General features: G+C 44.1%; 1 protein-coding gene across 2 annotated transcripts in view; it reads left to right on the top strand.

The window, feature by feature from the left end:
* The first annotated feature begins 47 nt into the window (after positions 1 to 47).
* Positions 48 to 22,351, top strand: part of ZHX3 (zinc fingers and homeoboxes 3) — a 132,064-nt gene continuing 109,760 nt past the window's right edge. The window contains exon 1 of one of the 2 annotated variants that reach the window (XM_001500227.5): positions 48 to 269. The gene's annotated coding sequence lies outside the window, so the exon portion shown is untranslated. The remainder of the gene's footprint in view (positions 270 to 22,351) is intronic. The other variant, XM_070247058.1, reaches the window with a different exon arrangement.

Here is a 22,351-nt window from a genome sequence, read left to right as displayed (position 1 = left end):
CCCCGCCCCCGCCCGGTCCCCATGCCCACGATAGGCGGGGAGGAGGGGGGTGGGGAGGGGGGTGGGGGGGGTGGGGGCAGGCTTCAGGCTCCGCCCACTCGTGCTCCGCCCCGCCCCCGCCCCCGCCCCGAGCTCTGGCGCGGCTTGGTGGAATGTCCGAGCGGCCCGTCACCAGCCCCACCTGCAGGAGCAGCGGTAATGCGAGGACTTTCGAATCGGGCCGACCTAGGCCCACCTGGCTTTGCTTCCCGCTCGCTGCGTGACCTTGGGTAAGTTCTTTCCACAATCTGAGCCCGTTTTCTGCTTTGTCAAAGGGGATAGCCACCTTGCAGTATTTTCAAGATAACATGAAATGACTTTGTGAGGCACCTGGCGCTCAAGCATCCCCTCCTCGGAGGCGGCTTTCCTTGACCCTCCACCCTCGCCCACCCCCGAGACTGGACGGGACCCTCGTATCATACACTCACATAACCCACAGCTGTAATTTCATATTTGCTTGGATGATTATTTGGTTATTGTCTGCCTCTTCATTTGAATTTGAACTTCGTAAGAGCAGGTCGCCCTTGAACCCCAGTGCCCAGTTCAGTGCCTGATGTACAGCAGGAGCTCAATAAATGCCCGCTCTCCTTCATTCTATCCATCCAACGCACTGGCGGAGCGGCAGCGAGCTCAATACCGCTACTGGCCAGCAGAGGGCAGGCGGTGACCAACCTTCTCGTCCAGCTGAGCGTCCTCTCCTCCCTCAGGCGCCGCGGAAGGAGCGGACGAGTCAGTCCAGGTGCGCGCACGTCTGAAGGATAGGTCAGCCCGTGAGCCGCGGGCAAGGTTCTGACCAGGGAACGGTTTTTTCCTTTGGATCTGTGGTTCGCGGCCTGTCTTGTATCAGACCTCTCTGACAACGTGTGAGGTTGCAGGGCTCCTGCAAAGAAGATCCGCTGAGAAGGATCAGAAGGTGAGGGAGTTTGCTGTGAAGAGAGAGGGCAGGGAGGAAGGCTCGGAGAGGTGGGGCGCAATGGCAGAGAGCCAGACTCAGAAAGTACTGGGCACGGGGGAGTAAGAGGTGGCTGCCATTGTTCTGTGACCCAAGATGACGGGGCCTGGTTGGATCCTTGGTTATCCTTGCTTTAGCAAAAGTCACGAACCCAGGCAATGTCTCCCTCGGTACCTCAGAAAAGCCCTGTTGGGAACAGAGCTATCTCAAGGTGGCCAGAGGGCAGTGTCATGCCACCAACATGTCTGTGGAAGCACTATATATAACAGTGAAACACTGGAAACATTGGGAATTCTTCCTGGGAGCCTGAGAAGAGAGGAGGGAAGGAGAGATCCGAGGCTGCAGCTGCAGATGCCACAGTCACTCTACCCTTTGAGCCTCAATTTCCTCATCTGCAAAATGGAGATGAAAACTACCTTGCAGGATTGTATTGGGAGGATTAGACCGGGTAAACTAAATCACTGGTTCTCAAACTTGGCTGCACGTTGGAATCACCATGCTCTGGGCAAACACGGATGCCTGGGGTACTGGGATTTTTAAAAACTCTCCAGGCGACTGTAATGTACAGCCAAGACTGAGAACTACTGAGCTAAATAAAATGCTGAACACAGGCAAGACACACACTAGGCATTCAATAATGTTTATCACGTATTTTTTTAAGATGGAGCATTGTTGCACCATCTTAAGATGGAAATTGTTTTGATTGTTCCTTGTTAGAGAAAAAAAAGTTGATATAAAGATTGTTGCAGAAATTGGATTTCTGACAGGCTTGTTTCCAGAACTATGAATGATCTGGGATTTGGTGATCATGGGTGTTGGGGAGTAGAGGCAGCCTCTGGTAGTATGACTTGTCCTAACACCCAACTGGGCTGAACGAGTCAGGGACCACCCTTGATCTAGCTTGCGGTCTGCATCTCCATCTCTGAGGTGTCCTCTGAGTGCGCAAACACCAGGGGTGCTTTTGTTTGCCCATTGCTGGGGTTACAGATAGAGGCTGTTTTCTCCTCTCCCTGGGTACACTCACCAGATGGGTACCTCCACCAGGTGGGCCTATACCACGGTGGGCAACTGTTTGTTCCTTGAGCAACCCACGAGTGCAGGTGACCCTTCCTTCTTTATGGAACTTGGTAGTTTTCTGTGCTTGGTTAAGTCACAGACCCAGGGATTATTTACTGTGCCTGCTGCTCCTTGCTGAGCGAACCTGGCATGAGGCGGGAGGACTCGCTCACCCTGGCCTGCAGCTGTGACCACTTGTCACGGTAGCAAGACTGACTACCAGAGCAGCTCCTCAGCCATCCTGGTGCCTCATTGAAGGTGGGAAGGGAGGCAGAGTAGCCTGTGGCTGGCTCCCTCCAGTGTGTAGCCTGGGGGGTTTGGGGGCAGGCAGTTGATGTCTGTCTAGGATTGTCAGATTTAGCAAATGAAAATAAAAGACACCCAGTTAAATTTGAACTTCAGATAAATGACAAATGGGGTTTTTTTTGGTATAAGTATATCCCATGCAGTATTTGGAATATACTTATACTAAAAAGTTAGTCACTGTTTATCTGAAATTGAAATTTAACTTCATACCCTTTATTTTTATAAATCTGGCAACCCTATGCCTGGCCAAATAGCCAAGGAGAACCCAGCACATGGGATCTGCTGCCTCCAATAGCCTCCTGCACAGTGTTGCCACATTCAGCTTCCACCTGTCACTGCCCTGCTCCAGAACTGTGTGTGGCTCCCAGCTGCTTCCACAGTGCAACTTGGACTCCCTGGCTGTTGTGCTGGGCCTTGCTCTTCTGCCAGCCCAGCTGTTCTGCTTGGGCTCTTTCCTACCTCTGCTCCTGCTGTCCCTGCTTGACACGTCTCCTACCCACTCCCAGTAACAATTGCAAACACTTATTGAGCACCTACTGGGTGCAGGTACCATGCTGAGTTCTTCATTTGCATTGTCTCATTGGTTTCTCATAAAACCTAGTATGGTAGGGACAGTAGTTACCCTGTTTTATTGATGAAGAAATGCTCTGATGCTCTAAGACAGTGATTGGTTTTGGGGTTTTTTTGTTTGTTTTTTTTTGCTGAGGAAGAGTCACCCTAAGTTAACATCCACTGCCAGTCTTCCTCTTTTTGTATGTGAGCTGCCACCACAGCTTGGCCACTGACAGATGAGTGGTGTAGGTCCATACTTGGGAACAAGACCCTGGCTGTGGAAGTGGAGCACACCAAACTTAACCACTATCAGCTGGCCCAGTAGTGATTCTTTTTTTTTTCCTGAGGAAGATTAGCTCTGAGCTAACATCCATGCCAGTCTTCCTCCACTCTACACGGGGGTCACAGCCACAGCATGGCTGACAAGTGGTGTGAGTCTCCGCTTGGGCTCCAAACCCACAAACTGGGGCCACTGAAGCAGAGAGCGCTGAACTCAACTCAACCAGTAAGCCCTGCCCTGCCCCCCCCACCCTGGCCCCTGCCCCCCCCCCCAGTGATTCTTAAAGTGGGGTCCCTGGACCAGGAGCAGCAGCAGCACCTGGGAACTTGTTAGAAATGCAAACTCTCAGGTCCTGCCCTACCTCAGACCTCCTGAATCAGAAACTCTGGGGGTGGGGCCTGGCCATCTGTATTGTAATACGCCCCCTCCAACCAGGGGCTTTTGATGCATGCTGCCTAAGAGATGAAGTGATGGCAGGAGTCTCCTATCTAGGCAGAGGTATGGTGGACCTCCAGGCAGCATGTTCATGATCTGACTGAGCACCATTCCTGGGCCAGGCACTGGAGATGCTGCAGCGACCCCACAGTCTTGGGGGTGGGGCAGGCCGTGATGAAGGGGAGAAAGAAGGGAAAGAAGGAGAAGAACGGAGGAGCAGGCAGGCAATTGGTAAGTAAGACAAGGAGGGCTGAAGTGGGCCAAGCCCAGGAGCCCAAAGCAGGATGGGAGGGATCAAGGAAAGCTTCCCTGAGTAGATATCTAGGCCTGGAAAATAAGTTGTAGTTTGTTAGATGAAGAATGGTGGGAACAGTGTTCCAGGTGTGGGGAACTAGTTTGCGCAAAGGCCCTGCAGAGCTGGGGGTAGTTCAGTCTTAAAGATGGAAGGTGAGGCGAGGGCAGTGGGGCGGGGGAGGAATCAGATCGTGCGAGGTGATCCTCTGCCCTCAGAGCAAAGGAAGGAACTTTAATGGGTATTGAGAAAAAGCTCTCTGGCTCCAGGTGGAGCGGACACCAGGGAAGGTAGTGGGGGGGGGGGGGCGGGCCCGAGGAGAACCCCAGGGTGTGCCTGCCCCTCGACCCAGGCTGCTTCTGCCCTCTAAGGCATCTGCAGACAAACACCCGCAATTGCAGCAGTGGGTAGGTATGTGGTTCCAAGGCCCGCTCTTTCCGGGGCTAAGAGGCGGGGCTGGGGAAGCAGCCTCCACCCCACCCTGCCCTGGCTCCGCCCATCCATCCCGCCCCTAATGGCCCCGCCTTCTGCCCCCCCCCCCCCCCCCCCCCCCCAACACACACACCGGCTGCCTGCTGGAGGAAGTCAGGCTCTAGGCTGCTGGCCTGGGTTGCTTTTCCTTTCCATCCATGTTCCCTTTCCGTGCTGATGTGGCTAAGGCTGCGCAGCTACTGGGACCTCTGCTCCTAATCTTTCGGGACAGGCCCTGGATGTGGTCAGGGATCCCTAGGCTGCAGGGCAGGAGACTTCTGTTGCTATCCCCTACTCCTGCCAACGACGCCTTTGGTGCCAGCCAAGGACTGACTGGGCCTGGCCAGGTTGCTTGGCAGTGTGGGCTGTGGCTGGGCAGTTCCCGGCTCCAACTGTCCTTCCCGGAAAAACGTCATTTTGGCTGAACCTTGGGAACCCGTTTGTGATTTCTAGCCTAGGGGAGAACACTGAAAGATCATTCACCACTGTATGAAATGGAGCTTCCTGTGTATCCTAAAATCTCTGCAGGACTTACCAACTTCCCCGTGGGCTGGACCTTCAGCAAGGGGACCTCCTATTCTTCCTCTTTTTGTTTGGGTATATCTCCTGCCCCCCACCCTCCATCTGGCATCCAGGACCATGGCTCATTATGCTTTGCACTTCAAGGAGGGTTTAGTGTGGTGCCTTCCACTTGAATAGATGTTCAAAAATATTGTTTAGGGAAGATCAATTTATACTGGGCCTGAATTATGTGTAGATGGAGTATATATAGAAGGGGCAGTGGCAGTCTAAGTGGGTGCAGGTGGTGAGTGACGGCAAGGATGCTGGAGAAAGTGAGTGCAAAGAGATAGCCTATCTGGCCTTGAATATGGAGCAAAACCATGGGCATTGAGGAACCATCGCTGCTTGTTAAGCAGAAGAGTGACACAATGTTGCTAGCCACTGTTTTTCCTTTCCTCTGTCGATACAGTTAATGCCAATTCACTATTTTGATCTCAGCTCTCCTGTTACTTCCTCAGGGAAGCCTTCAGTGGCAGGCAGACTCTAAGGTGACTCCCTGTATCCCTGCCTCCTGGTGTTCTTGACTTTGTGTAATCCCTTCTGCTTGAGTATGAGTGAGACCTGTAACTTGCTTTAAACCAATAGACTATGGCAAAGGTGTGGGATGTCACTCCCATGATTACGTTACATCATAGAAGAGGTGCCATCAGACTAGCTCTGGAGACTCTCCTTGCTGACTTGATGAAGTAAACAGCCAAGTTGAGGAAGCCCACACGGCAAGGAGGTATGGGTGGGCTCTAGAAGCTGTGGCAGGTCTCCAGCAAGAAGCCAGAGTCCTCAGTCCTGCAGTCACAAGGAAGTGAATCCAGCCAATGACCTGAGTGAGCTTGGAAGTGCTTCTTCCCCACCTGAGCCTCCAAATGAGGATGCTGCCTGGCTGTCAGCTTGATTGTGGCTTTGTGAGTCCTGAAGCAGAAGACCCCATTAGCTGTGCCCAGACTCCTCACTCACAGAAACTGTGAGATAATAAGTATATGTTGTTCAAAGCTTCTAAGTTTGTAGTGATTTATTATACATCAATAGCTATCTAATACATTTTCCAGCTCGGTTAAATCTGCCTTACATAATCTTTCATAGCAACATATGTCTTTTCATCTTAGTGTTTTATGTGACACATTATTTACATATACCAGTTGAGGGATGCTGTCTTCATGAGGGCACTATTTACTCATCACTGTATCCCCAGAGCCTCACTTGGTGCTTGGTACACAGAAGAAGACCCACAATAAGTATGAGTTGCATGTGTTAGTGAGTGAATGCTCTTATTTAATCTTTATAACAACCTGGAGTAGTAGGAACCATTGTTACAAATGTCAAAAAGGAAACCAATCATTAATTTATACCCAAAAGTATACTGAACAAAATCTTACACTTAATACAGTTTTGGTCATGCATGCCACTCTGTCCTAATTTTTAGTGTGACCCAAGAATAATTTAAATGATTTGGGAGCAGTGTATAGATTGCACGATTGCGTGGTGTGACATCCTGCATGTAGCATTGCATTTTGCAAAAAGCACAACTATCCAAAGATAATTCCAGGCTCCTTGGTTTTCCCAAAGGCTTCTTTTAGCCCTTACTTAAACCATTCTTCTGAAATGTCTACCCTGTCACTGTCCTTTTAAACACTGCCAGACCTGTATCTGCCAATGCTTTGTATGATTCCAGCTGTTCTCCAACATCACTCTCATTGACTTCATAAAATTCTACGTCTTTGGCAAGACCTGCAGTTTCATTTTGGGCTCCACTTGGATTGCACTCTCAGAGGTCAAAGCCATCTGACAGCAAGATGCTGTTAAAACCAAAGTCAGTTCTGGTTAGATGTCTGCTCAGAATCCTCCAATGGCTCCCAGCCTCACACTTCCCATCTCTCCACCCTCCTCTCCCACTCCTCTCCCCCTCACTCACTCTGCAGCCACCACATTCACCTCCTTGCGACTCCTCAAACATGCCACTCACACTCCCCGCTTTGCCCTGGTGGTTTCCGCTGCCCAGAATGCTCTTTCTCCAGGCACCCAAATGACTCACTCCCTCACCCACCTCAAGACTGCTCAGATGTCACCTTTCTACCCTCACCCATCTGCCTTTCCCTGTTCTAATCTTTTCCAGTAGCACTAATCACCTTCTCACATGCTAATATAAATTACTGATTTGGCGTTTGTCTGTCTCCCCCCATGAGACTGTAGGCCCCATGAGGACAAGATGTTTGATCTATCTTATGATATATCCCAAGACCTTTCTGGCACATAGTAGGTCTCCAATGAAGATTAGTGAGTGAATGACCTCATCTGATGGTCTTGCTCCTGGCCCATTTTCCCCTGGCCTCTCTCTCCACCCTGCCCAGGTGATATGCCTTGCTGGTTTCTGCCTGACTCAGTAGGGCCTTCCCAGGACGCCAGTGTTTGGACCTGACTGCATCCCTGACAAGTCTCCAGCTGGTGTGAAATACTAAATTCCAGCTTTTTAGATTTTTTAAGGGTTAAAGAGGAAGGAGTAAGGAAAAAGAAGGGAGATGACGAGGGAAGCAATGGGCAGAGTGGACAGGGTGGAGGGAGAAGATAGTCACAGATTTTCCTGGGGACCCCACCCAGTCAGCTTTCCAGGCAGCTCAGAGGAGCAGCCAGCGGTATGTGACAGCTGTGTGCCACGTGGCAGAAGCGGTCCTGTTGAGTCGTGGGACGCACAGCCACACTGCTTTACAGAGTGTGGTGTGTGGAGTATTTTTGTTTTTTACAGCCCATCTGTTTGTGTAATGACTTCCTCCCTTAGCCTTGTTCACCGAGGTGTCCCTGAGCGACCAGCTGAGTCACCGCATTCCTTGCAGCTTAAAACACTGGCCCAAGCACCGAGGTTCAGTTCCTTCATGTAGGTGGGACCTCAGAAGGCTGCCGGGGAGTGCCCCAGAAAGACAGGCTCAAGAGCTCCCATCTCTAACCTGCACCCTTCCCCAAAAACATGATTAAAAAAACAAGTAAAACTAGAGAAGAAATTCCATCTGCTAAGCACTGGGGAATGGCCGCAGCCATGTGCCACAGCCTGAAGAATTATTTGTCAGCAACCGTGAAGTGAATACCAAATTGAAGGGGGGCACCGGGAACCCATGTCCAGGCCGTCTGTCCTGTTGCAGTGTGAAGGGTCAGAAACCCAAGGGAAGAAACTGGGAATGCTCATGCTCAGCTGGCAGGAGTGGAAACTTGCTCAGACCTTCTGTAAATAAGCAAGTAGTTCTCGGTAAAATAATGTATGCGTAGGGCATGTAGTTCAGCAATCTTTCTCCTTGAAATATATTTTGAAGAACCTTTGCTCAGGTACGTAAGAAGACAAGGAGGAGGTTATTTATGATAGCGTTGTTCATGGCTTAGGTGAACAGGAGGCAAGGGAGGTACTGGGAAATGAGTTAATAAACCGTGGTGGATGTGTACCTTTTGTACCTGCGCAAACTCTCTTCAAAATGTATTTTGAGAAATGAGATTGTTGAACTACATGCCCTATGCTGTCTTAATTTTATGGAGAGCTACCTGCTTATTTTACAGCTTATTTCTACACAGCAGTAAGAAGCTACAGATTAGACACACACATAACAGCGTGGATGGAACTTACAGTGTTCAGAGGAGGAAACAGTAGAAGAGATTTAAAGCACAACATTCTTCCGATTTTATTGAAGTATGACTGATGTACAATAAACCACACATTTAAAGTATACATTTGAGTTTTGACATGTGTAGATACCTGTGAAACCATCACCACAATCAAGATAATTCATATATCCATCATGCCCCAAAGTATGAAGTAGTTCTGTCTATATTAAAATGGACAGATGTTTAGCACCTATTATTGTTTTAAAAAAAAGTTCAACAGTGTATATAATATAATCCCGTAGTTATAATAACAAAAAATGTTTAGGGGCAGGCCCGGTGGCACAGCGGTTAAGTTTGAATGTTCCACTTCGGCAGACCAGGGTTGGCCGGTTCGGATCCTGGGTGCGGACATGGCACTGCTTGGCAAGCCATGCTGTGGTAGGCGTCCCACACATAAAGTAGAGGCAGATGGGCACGGATGTTAGCTCAGGACCAGGCTACCTTAGCAAAAAGAGGAGGATTGGCAGCAGATGTTAGCTCAGGGCCAATCTTCCTCAAAAAAAAAAAAAGTTTAGATACCCTGAAAAAAAGAGAACATATACCAAATTTAATTATGTTTGTTGTTGGGAATCTTGTGAAAACTGTGTGACCCCATTTTGCTAATGTGTCTTGGACCTCAGATATTGCCCATGTCTGTTGTCCCATATTATGGTCTCCATGATGAAGGTTTAGCACACTAGACATTTGTCATTATGGCCCCCTAACTTTGGGTGACTTTATTAAAATGTCACTCAGGTCATCACAATGGACTCTGACAGAAGGGGTAGCTGCCTCTTGTCCTCCACCCTCACGTCAGAGAACTGTGTCAATAACTTCCCTCAACTCACCTCCAGGACTGTTTTCTCTCATCATCCCTTCAAACAGGAGATATTCCAGCAGTGGCTGGGGACAAAAGAGTGATTCCCCAACTTGTTTTCAAATCCATCTTTTGTTACCACTCTGTGTATCTCATGAGTACAGGAGTGGCGGAAGATTGTAGGGGCCAGGGCATGTTTCGTTTTGTCTGGTTATGAGTTTTAGGTAAAGGCAGTCATTAAGTGTGTATTCTCTTGTGTCTGGCTTCTTTAACTCCACATCATTTATAAGCGTTTTCCATGTTGTTGCGTGCAGCTGTGGATCATTCACAATTAGTGCGATATATAGCATTCTATTGAGTGAATATACCATAATTTATCTTTTCTACTACTGATTGACATTTGGATTGTTTCCAACTTGGGGCTACTGTAAATAATGCTGCTGTGAACATTCTTGTACGTGTCTACTGCTCTACCTGGGCGTGTCTTTCTCTTAGGTATATACTTGGAACAGAATTGCTGGGTTATAGGTATGCCTATGCTTAACTTAAAGAAGTAATGCCAACTGTTTCCAAAATGGTTATACAAGTAGGCTCCCCCCAGCAACATATAAGAGCTAACAGTTCTACTAGCAGTTGATGCTGTCAGACTTTGTGCTTTCAGCCATCTGGTGGGTCTGTATTAGTTGTTCACTGTGGTTCATTTCTTTGAATACTAATGAGGCTAAACACCTTTCCTATGTTTACTGGCCATTTGGATTTTCTTTGTGTGGAGAGCTTGTTCTTGCCTACTTTTCTATTTGGTCTGTCTTCATTATTTATTTATAGTAGGTATTTTTTGTATATTCTGAATATAAACCATTTGTCAGTTATGTGCATTGCAAATCTTTCTCCTCTCCGGTTTGCCTTTCATTCTATTGATGATGTTTCTTGATGACCAGAAGTTCTTAACTATAAAGAAGTCCATTTTATCAATCTTTCCTTTGTGGTTGGTGAATTTTCTGTCTTGTTTAAGAAAGCTTTTTCTACTTTTAGGTCATGAAGATGTTATTGTATGTTATCTTCTAAAGATTTATTGTTTTGCCTTTCGTACTGAAGTCCATAATCCCACAGAAATTGGTTTTGTTGTTTGTTGAATAAATGAAGCTAAATTGGAATAACACATCCCATATATACACTCATTCATTTAAGAAAGCTTTATTGAGTATCTTTTGTGTGTCAGGCCAGGTTTATTGTTTTAATTTTCATATTTAGGTCCATAATCCATCAGAAATTGGCTTTTTTGTGTGTGAGGAAGATTGTCCCTGACCTAACATCTGTGCCAATCTTCCTCTGTTTTGTTTGTGGGACACTGCCACAGCATGGCTTAATAAGCATTATGTAGGTCCACACCCGGGATCTGGGCCGTGAACCCTGGGCCACCAAAGCGAAGTGCATGAACTTAACCGCTACGCCACCAGGCCAGCCTAAGAAATTGACTTGTGAGATAGGGTTCCAGTGACATTTTTCCCATATGGATATTCAATTGACTCAACACTATTTATTCAAAAGATCATTTCCCCACACTGTTGTGTAATGCTATCTTTATCGTTGATCTGTTTTGGGGGTCTCTCTAGTTTTTGTCTACTCTTGTGCAAATACCATACTGTCTTAATTATTAGAGCTTTATTCTAAGTCTTATTAGCTGATAGAGTAAATCCTTCCACCTTGTGCTTCTTCAAGAGTACCTTAGCTGTTGTTGGCCTTCTGTAGTTCCATATAAATTTTATATTAGAATCATCCCGGGGCCGGCCCCATGGCTGAGTGGTTAAGTTGGCGTGCTCTGCTTCAGTGGCCCAGGGTTTTGCCAGTTTGGATGCTGGGTGTGGACATGGCATCACTCATCAGGCCATGCTGAGGCGGCATTCCACATACCAGAGCCAGAAGGACCTACAGCTAGAATATACAACTATGTACTGGGGGACTTTGGGGAGAAGAAGAAGGAAAAAAAATAGAAGATTGGCGACAGATGTTAGCTCAGATACCAATCTAAAAAAAAATAAAAAAGAATCATCCTGTCAAGTTCCATATGAAAATCAGCTGGGACTGCTTTGAAACTATAGACCGATTAGAAAGATAGCTTTATAATATTCAGTGTTCCAACCTGTTAACATGGAATCTCTCTCCATTATTCATTTATTCTTTAATATCTATTAAGATGTTCTTGGTTTCCTCCATTGAGGTCTTGCATGTCTTTTGTTAGGCCCATTTATAGGTACTTGGTATTTTTTGCTATTTCAAAATTATTTTGACTGTTCTTTTTAAAAACTATTTTCTGACATTTGCCGGAATATAGAAGTAAGGTTGATTTTGGTATATTGATTTGGCAGCCGCGAAGAGGGCCTTCATCAGAACCTGACCATGGTGGCTCCCTGATCTCAGACTTCCAGCCTCCAGAATTGTGAGAAATAAACTTAGATAGTTTGTAAGCTTCCCAGTCTTTGGTATTTTACTATAGCAGCCAGACTAAGACGGTCATTTATTAGTTCTAAAAGTTTGCTTGCGATTCCTTAGGATTTTCTCTCTACACAATCATGTCATCTTTGAATAAAGACAATTTTACTTTTTTCTTTCCTATTTTCATGACCTCTTTTTCTTTTTCTTTCTGGGTAGGCCATCTGGTAAAATGTTGATTAGAGGTGCTGATAGGTGATATCCTTGCTTTGTTCCTGACCTTAGGGAGGAGAAAGTTCAATATTTTACCATTAAGGATGATGTTAGTTCTAATTTTTTTCCTGTATACCCTATATTCGATTGAGGAAGTTCTTTTCTTTTTTTGGTGAGGAATATTAGCCCTGAGCTAACATCTGTTGCCAATCTTCCTCTTTTTGCTGAGGAAAATTGGCCCTGAGCTAATATCTGTGCCCATTTTCCTCTATTTTGTATGTGGCATGCTGTCACAGCATGGCTTGATGAGCAGGTGTATAGGTCCATGCCTGGGATCTGAACCTGTGAACCCCGGGTCGCCAAAGTGGAATGTGTGAACTTAATCACTGCGCCACCAGGCTGGCCCAGGAAGTTCTATTCCTATGCTGCTAAGAGTTTTATTGTGACTAGGTATTGAATTTTATCAAATGCTTTTTCAACATCTATTTATATAATCAAATTATTTTTCTCTTTTATTCTGTTAATGTGGTTGGTTGACTTTTAAATGTTAAACCAATTTGCATTTCTGGGATAAACTCCATTTGGCCATGATTTATTATCCTTTTTATTTATTGCTTGATTTGATTTGCTAACATTTTGTTTAGGGCTGTTGCATTTATGGTCTTGAGAGATATTGGTCTGTGATGTTTTCTCTTGTCATCTTGACAGGTTTTGGTAGTAGGATTTTGCTGACCTTACAAAATAAGTTGGGAAGTGTTCTCTGTATTTTCTGAAAGAATTTGTATAAGGTAGGTATTATTTCTTACTTAAATAATAGCTGGAATATTTCCATTCTTTTATCTTTTTAACTTATATGTCTTTATATTAAAGTGAGTCTCTTATAAACATCACATAGTTGAATCTTGTTTTTTGTTTGTTTAAATTCAGCCTGTCAATCTTTTTCTTTTTATTAGAATATTTAGTCCACTTAGATTTAACATAATTACAGATATGGTTCCAAACCATTTATGTCTATAATCTTATTTGTCTTCTATTTGTCCTACCTGATTTCTGTTCCTATTTTCTTCTTTTTCTTCCTTATTTTGGATCAGCCAAGTATTTTATTATTCCATTTTATCTTCTCTATTAGATTTTTTAAAAATTGTGATAAAATACATACAACATAAAATTTACTATTGTAACCATTTTTTAAGTATGCAGTTCGCTAGTTTTAAGTACATTCACATTTTTGTGCAACCATCTCTTTTTTTGTTTGTTTTTGAGGAAGATTGCCCCTGAGCTAACATCTGCTGCCAATCCTCCTCTTTTTGCTGAGGAAGACTGGCCCTGAGCTAACACCGTGCCCATCTTCCTCTACTTCATACGTGGGACCCCTACCACAGCATGGCTTGAGTGGTGCCATGTCTGCACCTGGGATCCAAACCAGCGAACCCCGGGCCACCAAATCGGAACATGCGCACTTAACTGCTGTGCCACTGGGCCTGCCCTGTGTGCAACCAATCTCCAGAACTCTTCATCTTGCGAAACTGAAATTCTATATCCATTAAACAGTAACTTCCCATTCCTCCCTCCCCGCAGCCCCTAGCAACCACCATCTTACTTTCTGTCTCTATGAATTAGACTATTCTAGATACTTCTTATAAACGGAATCATACAGTATTTATCTTTTTGTGATTGGCTTATTTCACTTAGTATTATGTCCTCAAGGTTCATCTATGTTGTAGCATGGGTCATAATTTTCTTCCTTTTTAAGGCTGAATCATATTCCTCTGTATATATATACCGTGTTTTGTTTTGCCATTCATCTGTCAATGGACATTAGAGTTGCTTCCATCTTTTGCCTATTGTGAATAATGCTGCTATGAACATGATTGTACAAATATCCCTTTGGGACCCTGCTTTCAGTTCCTTTTCCACTGGATTTTTAGGTAAACCATTTTTTATATATTTTTAGTGCTTGCTTTAGAGATTATGTATGTATCCTTAACTTATTACAGTATAATTTTAATTAGTACTTTATAATTTTCCAAACAATCTGAGAACCAGTGTAATACCCTCTCCTGCTCCTACCCTCTCTGCTATTTTTGTCACATATTTTACTTCCACATGTTACAAATCTCATAATACATTGTTGTTGTTTTAAATGGTCTTTAAATAGTAATTTAAATTTAAAGTCGTTTTTATATTTATCCACATATATACCGTCTCCCATCATCTTCATTTTTTCCTGTAGATCTGTGCTTCCATCTAGAATTGTTTTTCTTCAATTTGAAAAACTTCTAGTATTTCTTGTAATGCAGACTTGCTGGCATTGAATTCTCTGAGGTTTTGTTTTTTGGTTTTTTTCTGGCCTGAAAATATGTATCTTTATTTCTCCTTAATTTTTGAAGGCTATTTTCACTGAGTATAGAATTTCTCGGTTGGCAGTTTTCTTCCCCCTGTAAAGATACCATTTTAGTCTTCTATCTTCTCTTGATGAGAAGCAGGCTGTTGTTCTAATTGTTGTTTCTCTGAAATATGTCTTATTTTTTATTCTGCCTGCTTTTAAGGTTTTATTTTTGGTTTTTAGTAGTTTGACTATCTTGTATCTAAGGTGTGGTTTTCTTTATATTTATTCAATGTATTATTTATTTGTGGAGTCTCTTGAATCTGTGAATATCTTGCATTAATTCTGAAAAATGCTTAACTATTATCTCTTCAAATATCTTTTTTTCCCCACTCTCTTCTCTTTTTGAACTCAAATTACCTTTACATTAGACCAGTTTTATATTTCTTTGGTTTTCTATGGCTTTGCTGTGATTTGTCTAGGTGTGGATTTATTTTTACTTATCCTGATTTGAATTTATGTGGCTTCTTCAACCTATGACTTGATGTCTTTCATGAGTTCTAGAAAATTCTCAGACATTATCTTTTCAAATATTGCTTCTGTCTCATTCTCTCTCTTTTCTCCTTCTGGGACTCCAATTAAAACATATGTTAATCCTCACTGTATCCTCTATGTCTCCCACCTTCTCCTATATTTTCCATTTCATTGTCTCTCCACACTTTATTCTGGGTGTTTTCTTCTTCTTCTTCTTTTTTTTGTTTGAGGAAGATTAGCCCTGAGCTAACATCCGTGCCCATCTTCCTCTATTTTATATGTGGGACGCCACCACAGCATGGCTTGATAAGCATTGCATAGATCCGTGCCCGGGATCTGAACTGGAGAACCCAAGGCCACTGAAGGGGAGCGTGCAAACTTAACCGTTATACTACTGGGCCTGCCCCTGGGTGTTTTCTTCTTACCTATAATGTCAGTGGATATTCACATTGCTTCCACCTTTCAGCTATTGTGAATAATGCTGCTATGAACATGGGTGTATAAATGTCTGTTTGAGTTCCTGTTTTCAATTCTTCTGGTGTATACCTAGAAGTAGAACTGTTGGATCATATGGTAATTCTGTGTTTAACTTTTTGAGGAACCATCATACTGTTTTCCATAGCAGGTGCACTATTTCATATTCCCACCAATAGTGCACAAAGGTTTCAATTTCTCTACATCTACTCCAACACTTATCTTCTTTTTCTTCTCTTCTTTTCATAATAAGCATTCTAATGTTGTGAAATCATATCTCATGATTTTGATTTGTCTAAGCTTGGCTTTTATTTCCTTGAATGTAGTAAGCTAGTTATCTTTGGTCTGAGCCTGATAATGTCCTATATTTTGGGTCCCCACGAATCTGTGTCTTCATTTTTTTATTCATTTTCTCTTATGACGTCTTATCTCCTATGTGTCTGGTTATATTTGATTATGCATTAGGCATTGTAGCACATTTGAAAAAATTGTTTGTAGAAACAATTTTAAGGTTAGAACAATGTAAACTTCTTCCAAAGAGATTAAAAAAAATTTTTTTTTGGCTAGCCCCTTGGGAGTGCTAACAGCTAACAGGATCCCTTTAATCTGTATTCAGAGCTTGACATTTTCTAGACCACTCAGATGACTTGAAACCAGCCTGCATCTTTGAAAGGAATGGATCGCTTACAGGTCACGTCCTCACTTGAATGAAAGCTCCTCAGGACCCTAGATTAAAGTAAAGAGTATTGTTGGCTGAGGATATAAATGTCACATTGAGGAGCTTGGAGAAGGGATGGGTAGTTCTTGGATTGGTATTGGGTCAGAGGGCAGCTTACTGAACCTTAGTGCTAGGGTCCAAGGTGGGAAAAGGAGAAAGGCAGGCTGGGCCAGACTAGGGCTAGGGAAACTGAACCAACCTCAGAGATGGGCTGTCTGGGTAAGGCAGTACAGGCAATCCCTGACTTTGGATGGTTCCACTTAGGATTTTTCAACTTTATAATGGTGTTAAAGCAATACGCATTCAGTAGAAACTGTGCTTTTAATTTTGAATTTGATCTTTTCTCAGACTAGAAATATGCGGTACTATACTCTCGTGATGCTGGGCAGCAGCTGCAGCTCCCATCAGCCATGCGATCATGAGGGAAACAACCGATGCACTTACAACCAACCCTTCTGTACCCAGATGGTCATTCTATTTTTCACTTTCAGTACTATTCAATAAATTACATGAGATATTCAACACTTTATTATAAAATAGGCTTTGTATTAGATGATTTTGCCCAACTGTAGGCTAATGTAAGTGTTCTGAGCATGTTTAAAGTAGGCCAGGCTAAGATGATGTTCAGCAGGTTAGGTGTACTAAATGCATTTTCAACTTATGATGTATACCACTTACAATGGGTTTATTGGAACAAAACCCCATTGTAAGTTAAGGAAGATCTGTATATGGCACAGTGTCTACCAGGTGGAGTACAACAGGGGAGAAGCCAGGACTGCAGAGAAGCTGAGAATGTGCCTGGGAGTAAACCTGCAGTCCAAGGCCTCTGTTCACCCAGGCCAGAAGCAGATTCTCTTCCCTGGGCCTGGGCAGCCTGGCTGGCCAGTGTCTCCTTCAGGCCAACCAATGCCCACTTGTGTAGCCTGGGCTGAGCCTGGACACTCTGAATGTCTTCATTATTGTTCTCCCTGTATCCATTCTGAGCCTTCCACTTTGGTCTCCACCCAATGTCCCTACTCAGATCACTTCAATAAAGTCCCATTGCTCTTAGGTTATGACTCAAATTATTACCAGGACCTTCAAAGCCACGCCTGATTGGGCCAGTGACCACCTCTCTAGATTTATCTCCCATTATCTGCCTTGTTGTTAGTGTTCCTTCTTCCTCTTTGTTTAAACCATCATGTACACTTAACTGCCACAGATCCTGTGCATATGCTGTTCCCTCTACAGGGAGCATTCTTTTTCCCCCTATTTGCTTAGTGTTATGGACTAAATATATGTGTCCCCCCAAAATTCATGTGTTGAAGCCCTAACCTGCAGTGTGGTTGTATTTGGAGTAAGAAAGTAATTAAGGTTAAATGAGGTCTTAAGAGTGGGGCCCTGATCCAGTAGGATTAGTGTCTTCTAAGAAGAGATACCAGAGAGCTCACTCTCCTTCTCTCCCCATGCACTCAAACCAAGGAAAGGCCATATGAGGACATAGCAAGAAAGCAGCCATCTGCAGGCCAGGAAGAGTCCTCACCAGAAACCAGACTGGTTGGAACCTTGATCTTGGACTTTGAGAACTGTGAGAAAGTTAATTTCTGTTGTTTAAGCCACCTGGCCTATAGTATTTTGTTATGGAAGCCTGAGCAGATAATACATCTAATTTAACTCCTATTTTTCCTCCTTAGATCTCACACCAGTGATTTCTCTAAACATCTTTGAGCCAAAGGCTTCTATTTCTGGATCTCATGGTACCAGGCACCATGAAAGATTTATGTTTTTGATTATGTAAGCAATGTCTACTTTACTTACTAGACTGTAAGCTCCATGGAGGTCTCTGGTTTTATTTCATGCTGCATACCCAGACCCTAACACAAGGCCAGATACACAGTACGTGCACAATACACATTTGTTGGGAAAGAGAGTGGTGGGTGGGGACATTTAATGGCTTGAACTAGGAGGGTTCATGGACACTCAAGTTCATCTCTGGCCCAGACGAAACTGCATACTTAGAAGCAAGATGTAACTCTAGGCCCCACCCTGTGATAGGACTGAGCCTCCTGCCTGTCATGCCTGGCGCAGGTCCTGGGCTGGGCTGGCCTAGTCCTGTCCAGGGAGGCAGCAGAACCCTAGCTGCGAGGGCTGGCAGAAGACCAGCTCTGACATCAGGCCTCACCACTGTATTTTTCTTCTTATAGTGTTCTCTTGAGGATGAAGTCATGACTTTATAAATTACTGGTATAGACACAGTTGGACTCTACCTTCCCACCCCCACCCCAGCGTATGCCAGTTCTTCTTTAATTCCAGAAACTTGTCCAGTTGGCAGTTGAGGCCACTGGTGTATCAGACATGGTCCACTCAGGAGGCAGAAACCACATCAGTAGTTTGAATAAGGAAAATTTAATATCAAGAATTATTAACTAGTGAAGGGTGGTTAGTGACCAGAAGGGCCAAAAGAGAACTTCCAAGAATACATGTAGGAAGAACAAATGTAGGGAGCAGCTACCATCTCTAGGGCTGAGTCAGCCAAGGAGAGAGCAAACTTGCAAGAGCCTCTCCTCCAACCCAAAAATGAAATTTAGACCTTGCTGGAGAGAGCAGGAAGTCAGCCCACTGCATGGCGGAGAAGTTTGCTGGGCTGCCACAGACCACAGGTCAGAAACTAGCCATCTGGGTGGCAGAAAAACTCACTAGAGGGTGAGCACCACTGGGTCTTCCATAGACCACTGGCAACTATGTGCTGTAGGAGCAAGAAGAGCATACTGGAGTCAGGAATATTCTGAATCAGGAAGCCTCTTATGCTCCTATACCTTGCAGGATCCCTCCAGCACTCTCTACTGACAATGTTTTGTGCCACTGGCAAAAGAAAAATGTTTACAGAATTCAGCTCCAGTATCACAAAGCAAGGCAAAGGAGGGTGGATTTAGAGCAGAGAGGCAATAAGTTGGCACAACTGGATTCAGAACTTTTCTTTAAAAGACTGATGGGACTTCCTTTTTTACCTTTGAGTCCTTATAATGCATCAGACACCATGTTAAATTAATAGCAACACATGGATTATCTCATTTAATTCTCATAACAACGTTAGGGGGTTAAGTTATTCAAGCTCACACAATGAGTAAGTTGGGGAGACAGGATTCAAACCCAGAAGTTTTTAATTTAAATCCTACTTCCTTACTCCACTAAACTACTTCCTAGATTCTTTCTCTCCAGACTTCATAAAGGCAACATAAGGATTAATGGAAAGTGATGGAACCTTCTCTATGAAATGAACTATGTACTGTTGATTAAGCTAAGGGGTCTGTCATTATACTAGTCCTCTAGGATTCTTCTGATCCTTGGTTCTCAGCCAGTTACTATTCCTTTTCTGTGCTCTGCCTGCATTGTGATACCTCAATCTTGAAAAGGAGCTGGTATACAAATTATGTCGAATTTTCAGCTTCTCTTCCTGCAATTGTTCAAAGCTCAGACTCTTTCCCACCTGTGATTCTCTCATGGTGGTGACTGCTCAGAGCTGTGCAGAATAGCCATAATTGGAATGCTGGTGGTTTCAAGTAATAGAAAATCCAACTTAAATTAGAATCAACAACAAAGGGAATTTACTGGTTTACATAACTTTACTTGGTAGAGTGGGATTCAAGTAAGCCTTGATCAGTACTCCAACTCTGTTTCTCTTAAGTTCTTTCTGCTTTTCCCTATTTCATCTGTTGGCTTCATCTTTAGGCTGGCTCTCCTCATGGTCGCAAAATAGCTGCCAGCAGCAAATGGTTCCTCACTGACATCCAGGTAGGCAGTGAGGGTTTTATCTAATTATTGTGGTGAGGTGACTATTGGGTACTGATAGATGTAGGCCTGGGTAATAGGTCTAATCCTGAAGCAGTCAATACAAGGTGGATGAGATTACTTCAATTGGCTTAGAACAATCAGAGTCCACACCCACATGTGAGAGATGGGGTCCATCCCACCCAAATTGCCTCAATGCTGTACAGTGGGGAGTGGGATAGACTGGACGTTAGGAACATACATCTGTCAAGATAGGCTATTTTTTGTTATGGCAACAAACAAGCCCCAGTCTTGTTTTTATAACAGCAAAAGTTTATTTCTTGCTCATACTGCCTGTCCACTGTGGCCTCTCAGGGTCACTATTTTATGTTTACTCACTCCAGAATCCAGACTGATGGAGCTATCAGCAGCTCAAGCATTGTCTATTGATGCTGCTAAGGGAAAGAGAATATAGAAAATTGCCTCCTAGCTCTTAAAGTTTGGAGGTGGGAGTGACATACTTCTACTCACACTTTATTGACCAAAGGAAGTCATATGGCCACCCCCAACTCCAAGCTGTCAGGAAGGATGATCTTATCATGTGCCTGGGAAGCGAACCAGAAATATTTGGTGGCTGGTACTATTGTCAACTTCCACAGAAGACCATCAGAATACCCACTACAGAGGGCTTATGGAGACCACCTCAGTTTTTTTCCGGAAAAAGAGCAACTTCCTGTTTTGATTGTTACCTAAAAAGAGGCCTCTCTACTGTGCAGAAATCAGGAACTCAATAGTCATTTCCCGTGTCACTATCAAATGTCTCCCGGGGTTTTGCCATTAAGTGGAATCAATGGTTCTGTGAGGGACTTCTATTAAGATATCTCCTCAACTCAAAACAATTAGTTTTTGTGGTCTTGATCCACAGAGGTAGGTTCCTGGTGAACTACATAATGACTTGTAAGCTGGCCGTGATTGTTTGGGGGGTGGGGAAGGACAGTTGACTGGTTGACAGAAGTTGGGACATTTAGACCCTCTTCTTTGGAGTTTTGGAATTGGAATTATCAGGGATTTTTAGTCTCTCTATGGTTAGTTGGAATTGTATCATGTACTCGGGAGTGGTTGGTAGACATATTTCCCACTGGAAGCAGAGAAAACAAGTTTGCAGGAAGTGTCCTACTGGCAACACTTGCTCTGCTTCCAATCCATCCAGAAGCACAACTGAGTTCTTGCCATTGGTCTGAGAGACCCTTCCCCTCTCCTGGCAAAAAGGCTTAAGATGATTTCCCTTTTATTTTTTTTAACTGGCCAGATGGGTTACTGGTACTTGCAGCCAGCAATCTGCTAACTGATACATGTTCTTTGCCTCTGGACCCTGAGACAAAAAAGTCACAGGTGTAGCCCATTCCAATAAAATAGAGGTCAGGTTGTAATTCTATTGCGTCAACTACACTTCTGGAAGTTTCTTTTCTGCTTGAGAAAGCTTGTCAGAATGTGAATGAGTGCAGGTGACATTATTATAGGGATCACCTGCAATCTGTTTAAATTATTTCTTTAAAGGAAAATAATATGCCTCCTTAGATAAACATTATTTGTGACACACTTCCCAACACTGGTATTGTGTGCATGCTGTTTCCTCTTCCTGGAGTCCTCTCCTCATCAGTTCTTTAGACCCAGTTCCAATGTCACCTCTTCTGGGAAGTCTTTTCACACTTTCCTATATAGTATTAATTATGTCCTTCTCTGCTTCCCAAAGCTTGGCACATCCATCTAGTGTTGTATATTTTCTTCCAGAAATACTTCTTTACATGTCTATCTCCTCTGAAATACTGAGTTCCTCAGTGGTTGGGAGAGTGCCTTCTTTGACTCTTCAATTCCACAGGACTGGAATAGATGTTTAGCAAAGTTTGTTTAGTAAATGAAGTTCAATTGGAGCAACATATCCCATATATACTCTTATTCATTCAAGAATCATTTATTGAGTACCTGACCATGTCAGGCCATGTTCCAGATGCTGCAGATGAGCAACAGTAAGTCCTTGCCCTCGGGACATTATAGAGGATATTCTGGTCATAAGGACTATGAGGAAAAGTAAAGCAGGATGAGGGGAGAGAGTGTGATGGAGGTTGGGACTGGATATTTTAGTAGAATGGTCTTGGAAGGTCTTTCTGGGGAGGTGACTTCTGAGTAGAAATTTGGAGTAAGGGCACACGCCTTATATCTTGGGGGAAGAAACATCAAGTGCAAAGATCCGGAGATTAGGAGTGAGCCTGCATGTTCCAGGAGCAGAAGGGAGGCTAGTGTGGCAGGGATGGAGTAAGTGGGTAGAATAGAAGGAGATGAAGAGAGGTGGGGGAGGGTAAGGGAGCAGATCACATAGGATCTTGGAGGCCCTTGAAAAAAAAGATTTTCATTTTTGCTCTGAGTGAGGTGGGAAGCCATTGGAGGCTTCAGAGAAGAGGAGAAATATGTTGTGACTTGGGTTTTAACAGAATCCCTCTGGCTGCTTGAGAACAAGCTCTCTGAGAGCAGAATT

The sequence above is a fragment of the Equus caballus genome, chromosome 22 (assembly GCF_041296265.1).
Source record: "Equus caballus isolate H_3958 breed thoroughbred chromosome 22, TB-T2T, whole genome shotgun sequence".
In the NCBI taxonomy this organism is placed as follows: Eukaryota; Metazoa; Chordata; class Mammalia; order Perissodactyla; family Equidae; genus Equus; species Equus caballus.
The sequence above is the reverse complement of the archived record's forward strand: the minus strand, read 5'-3'. Positions and strand labels throughout refer to the sequence as shown.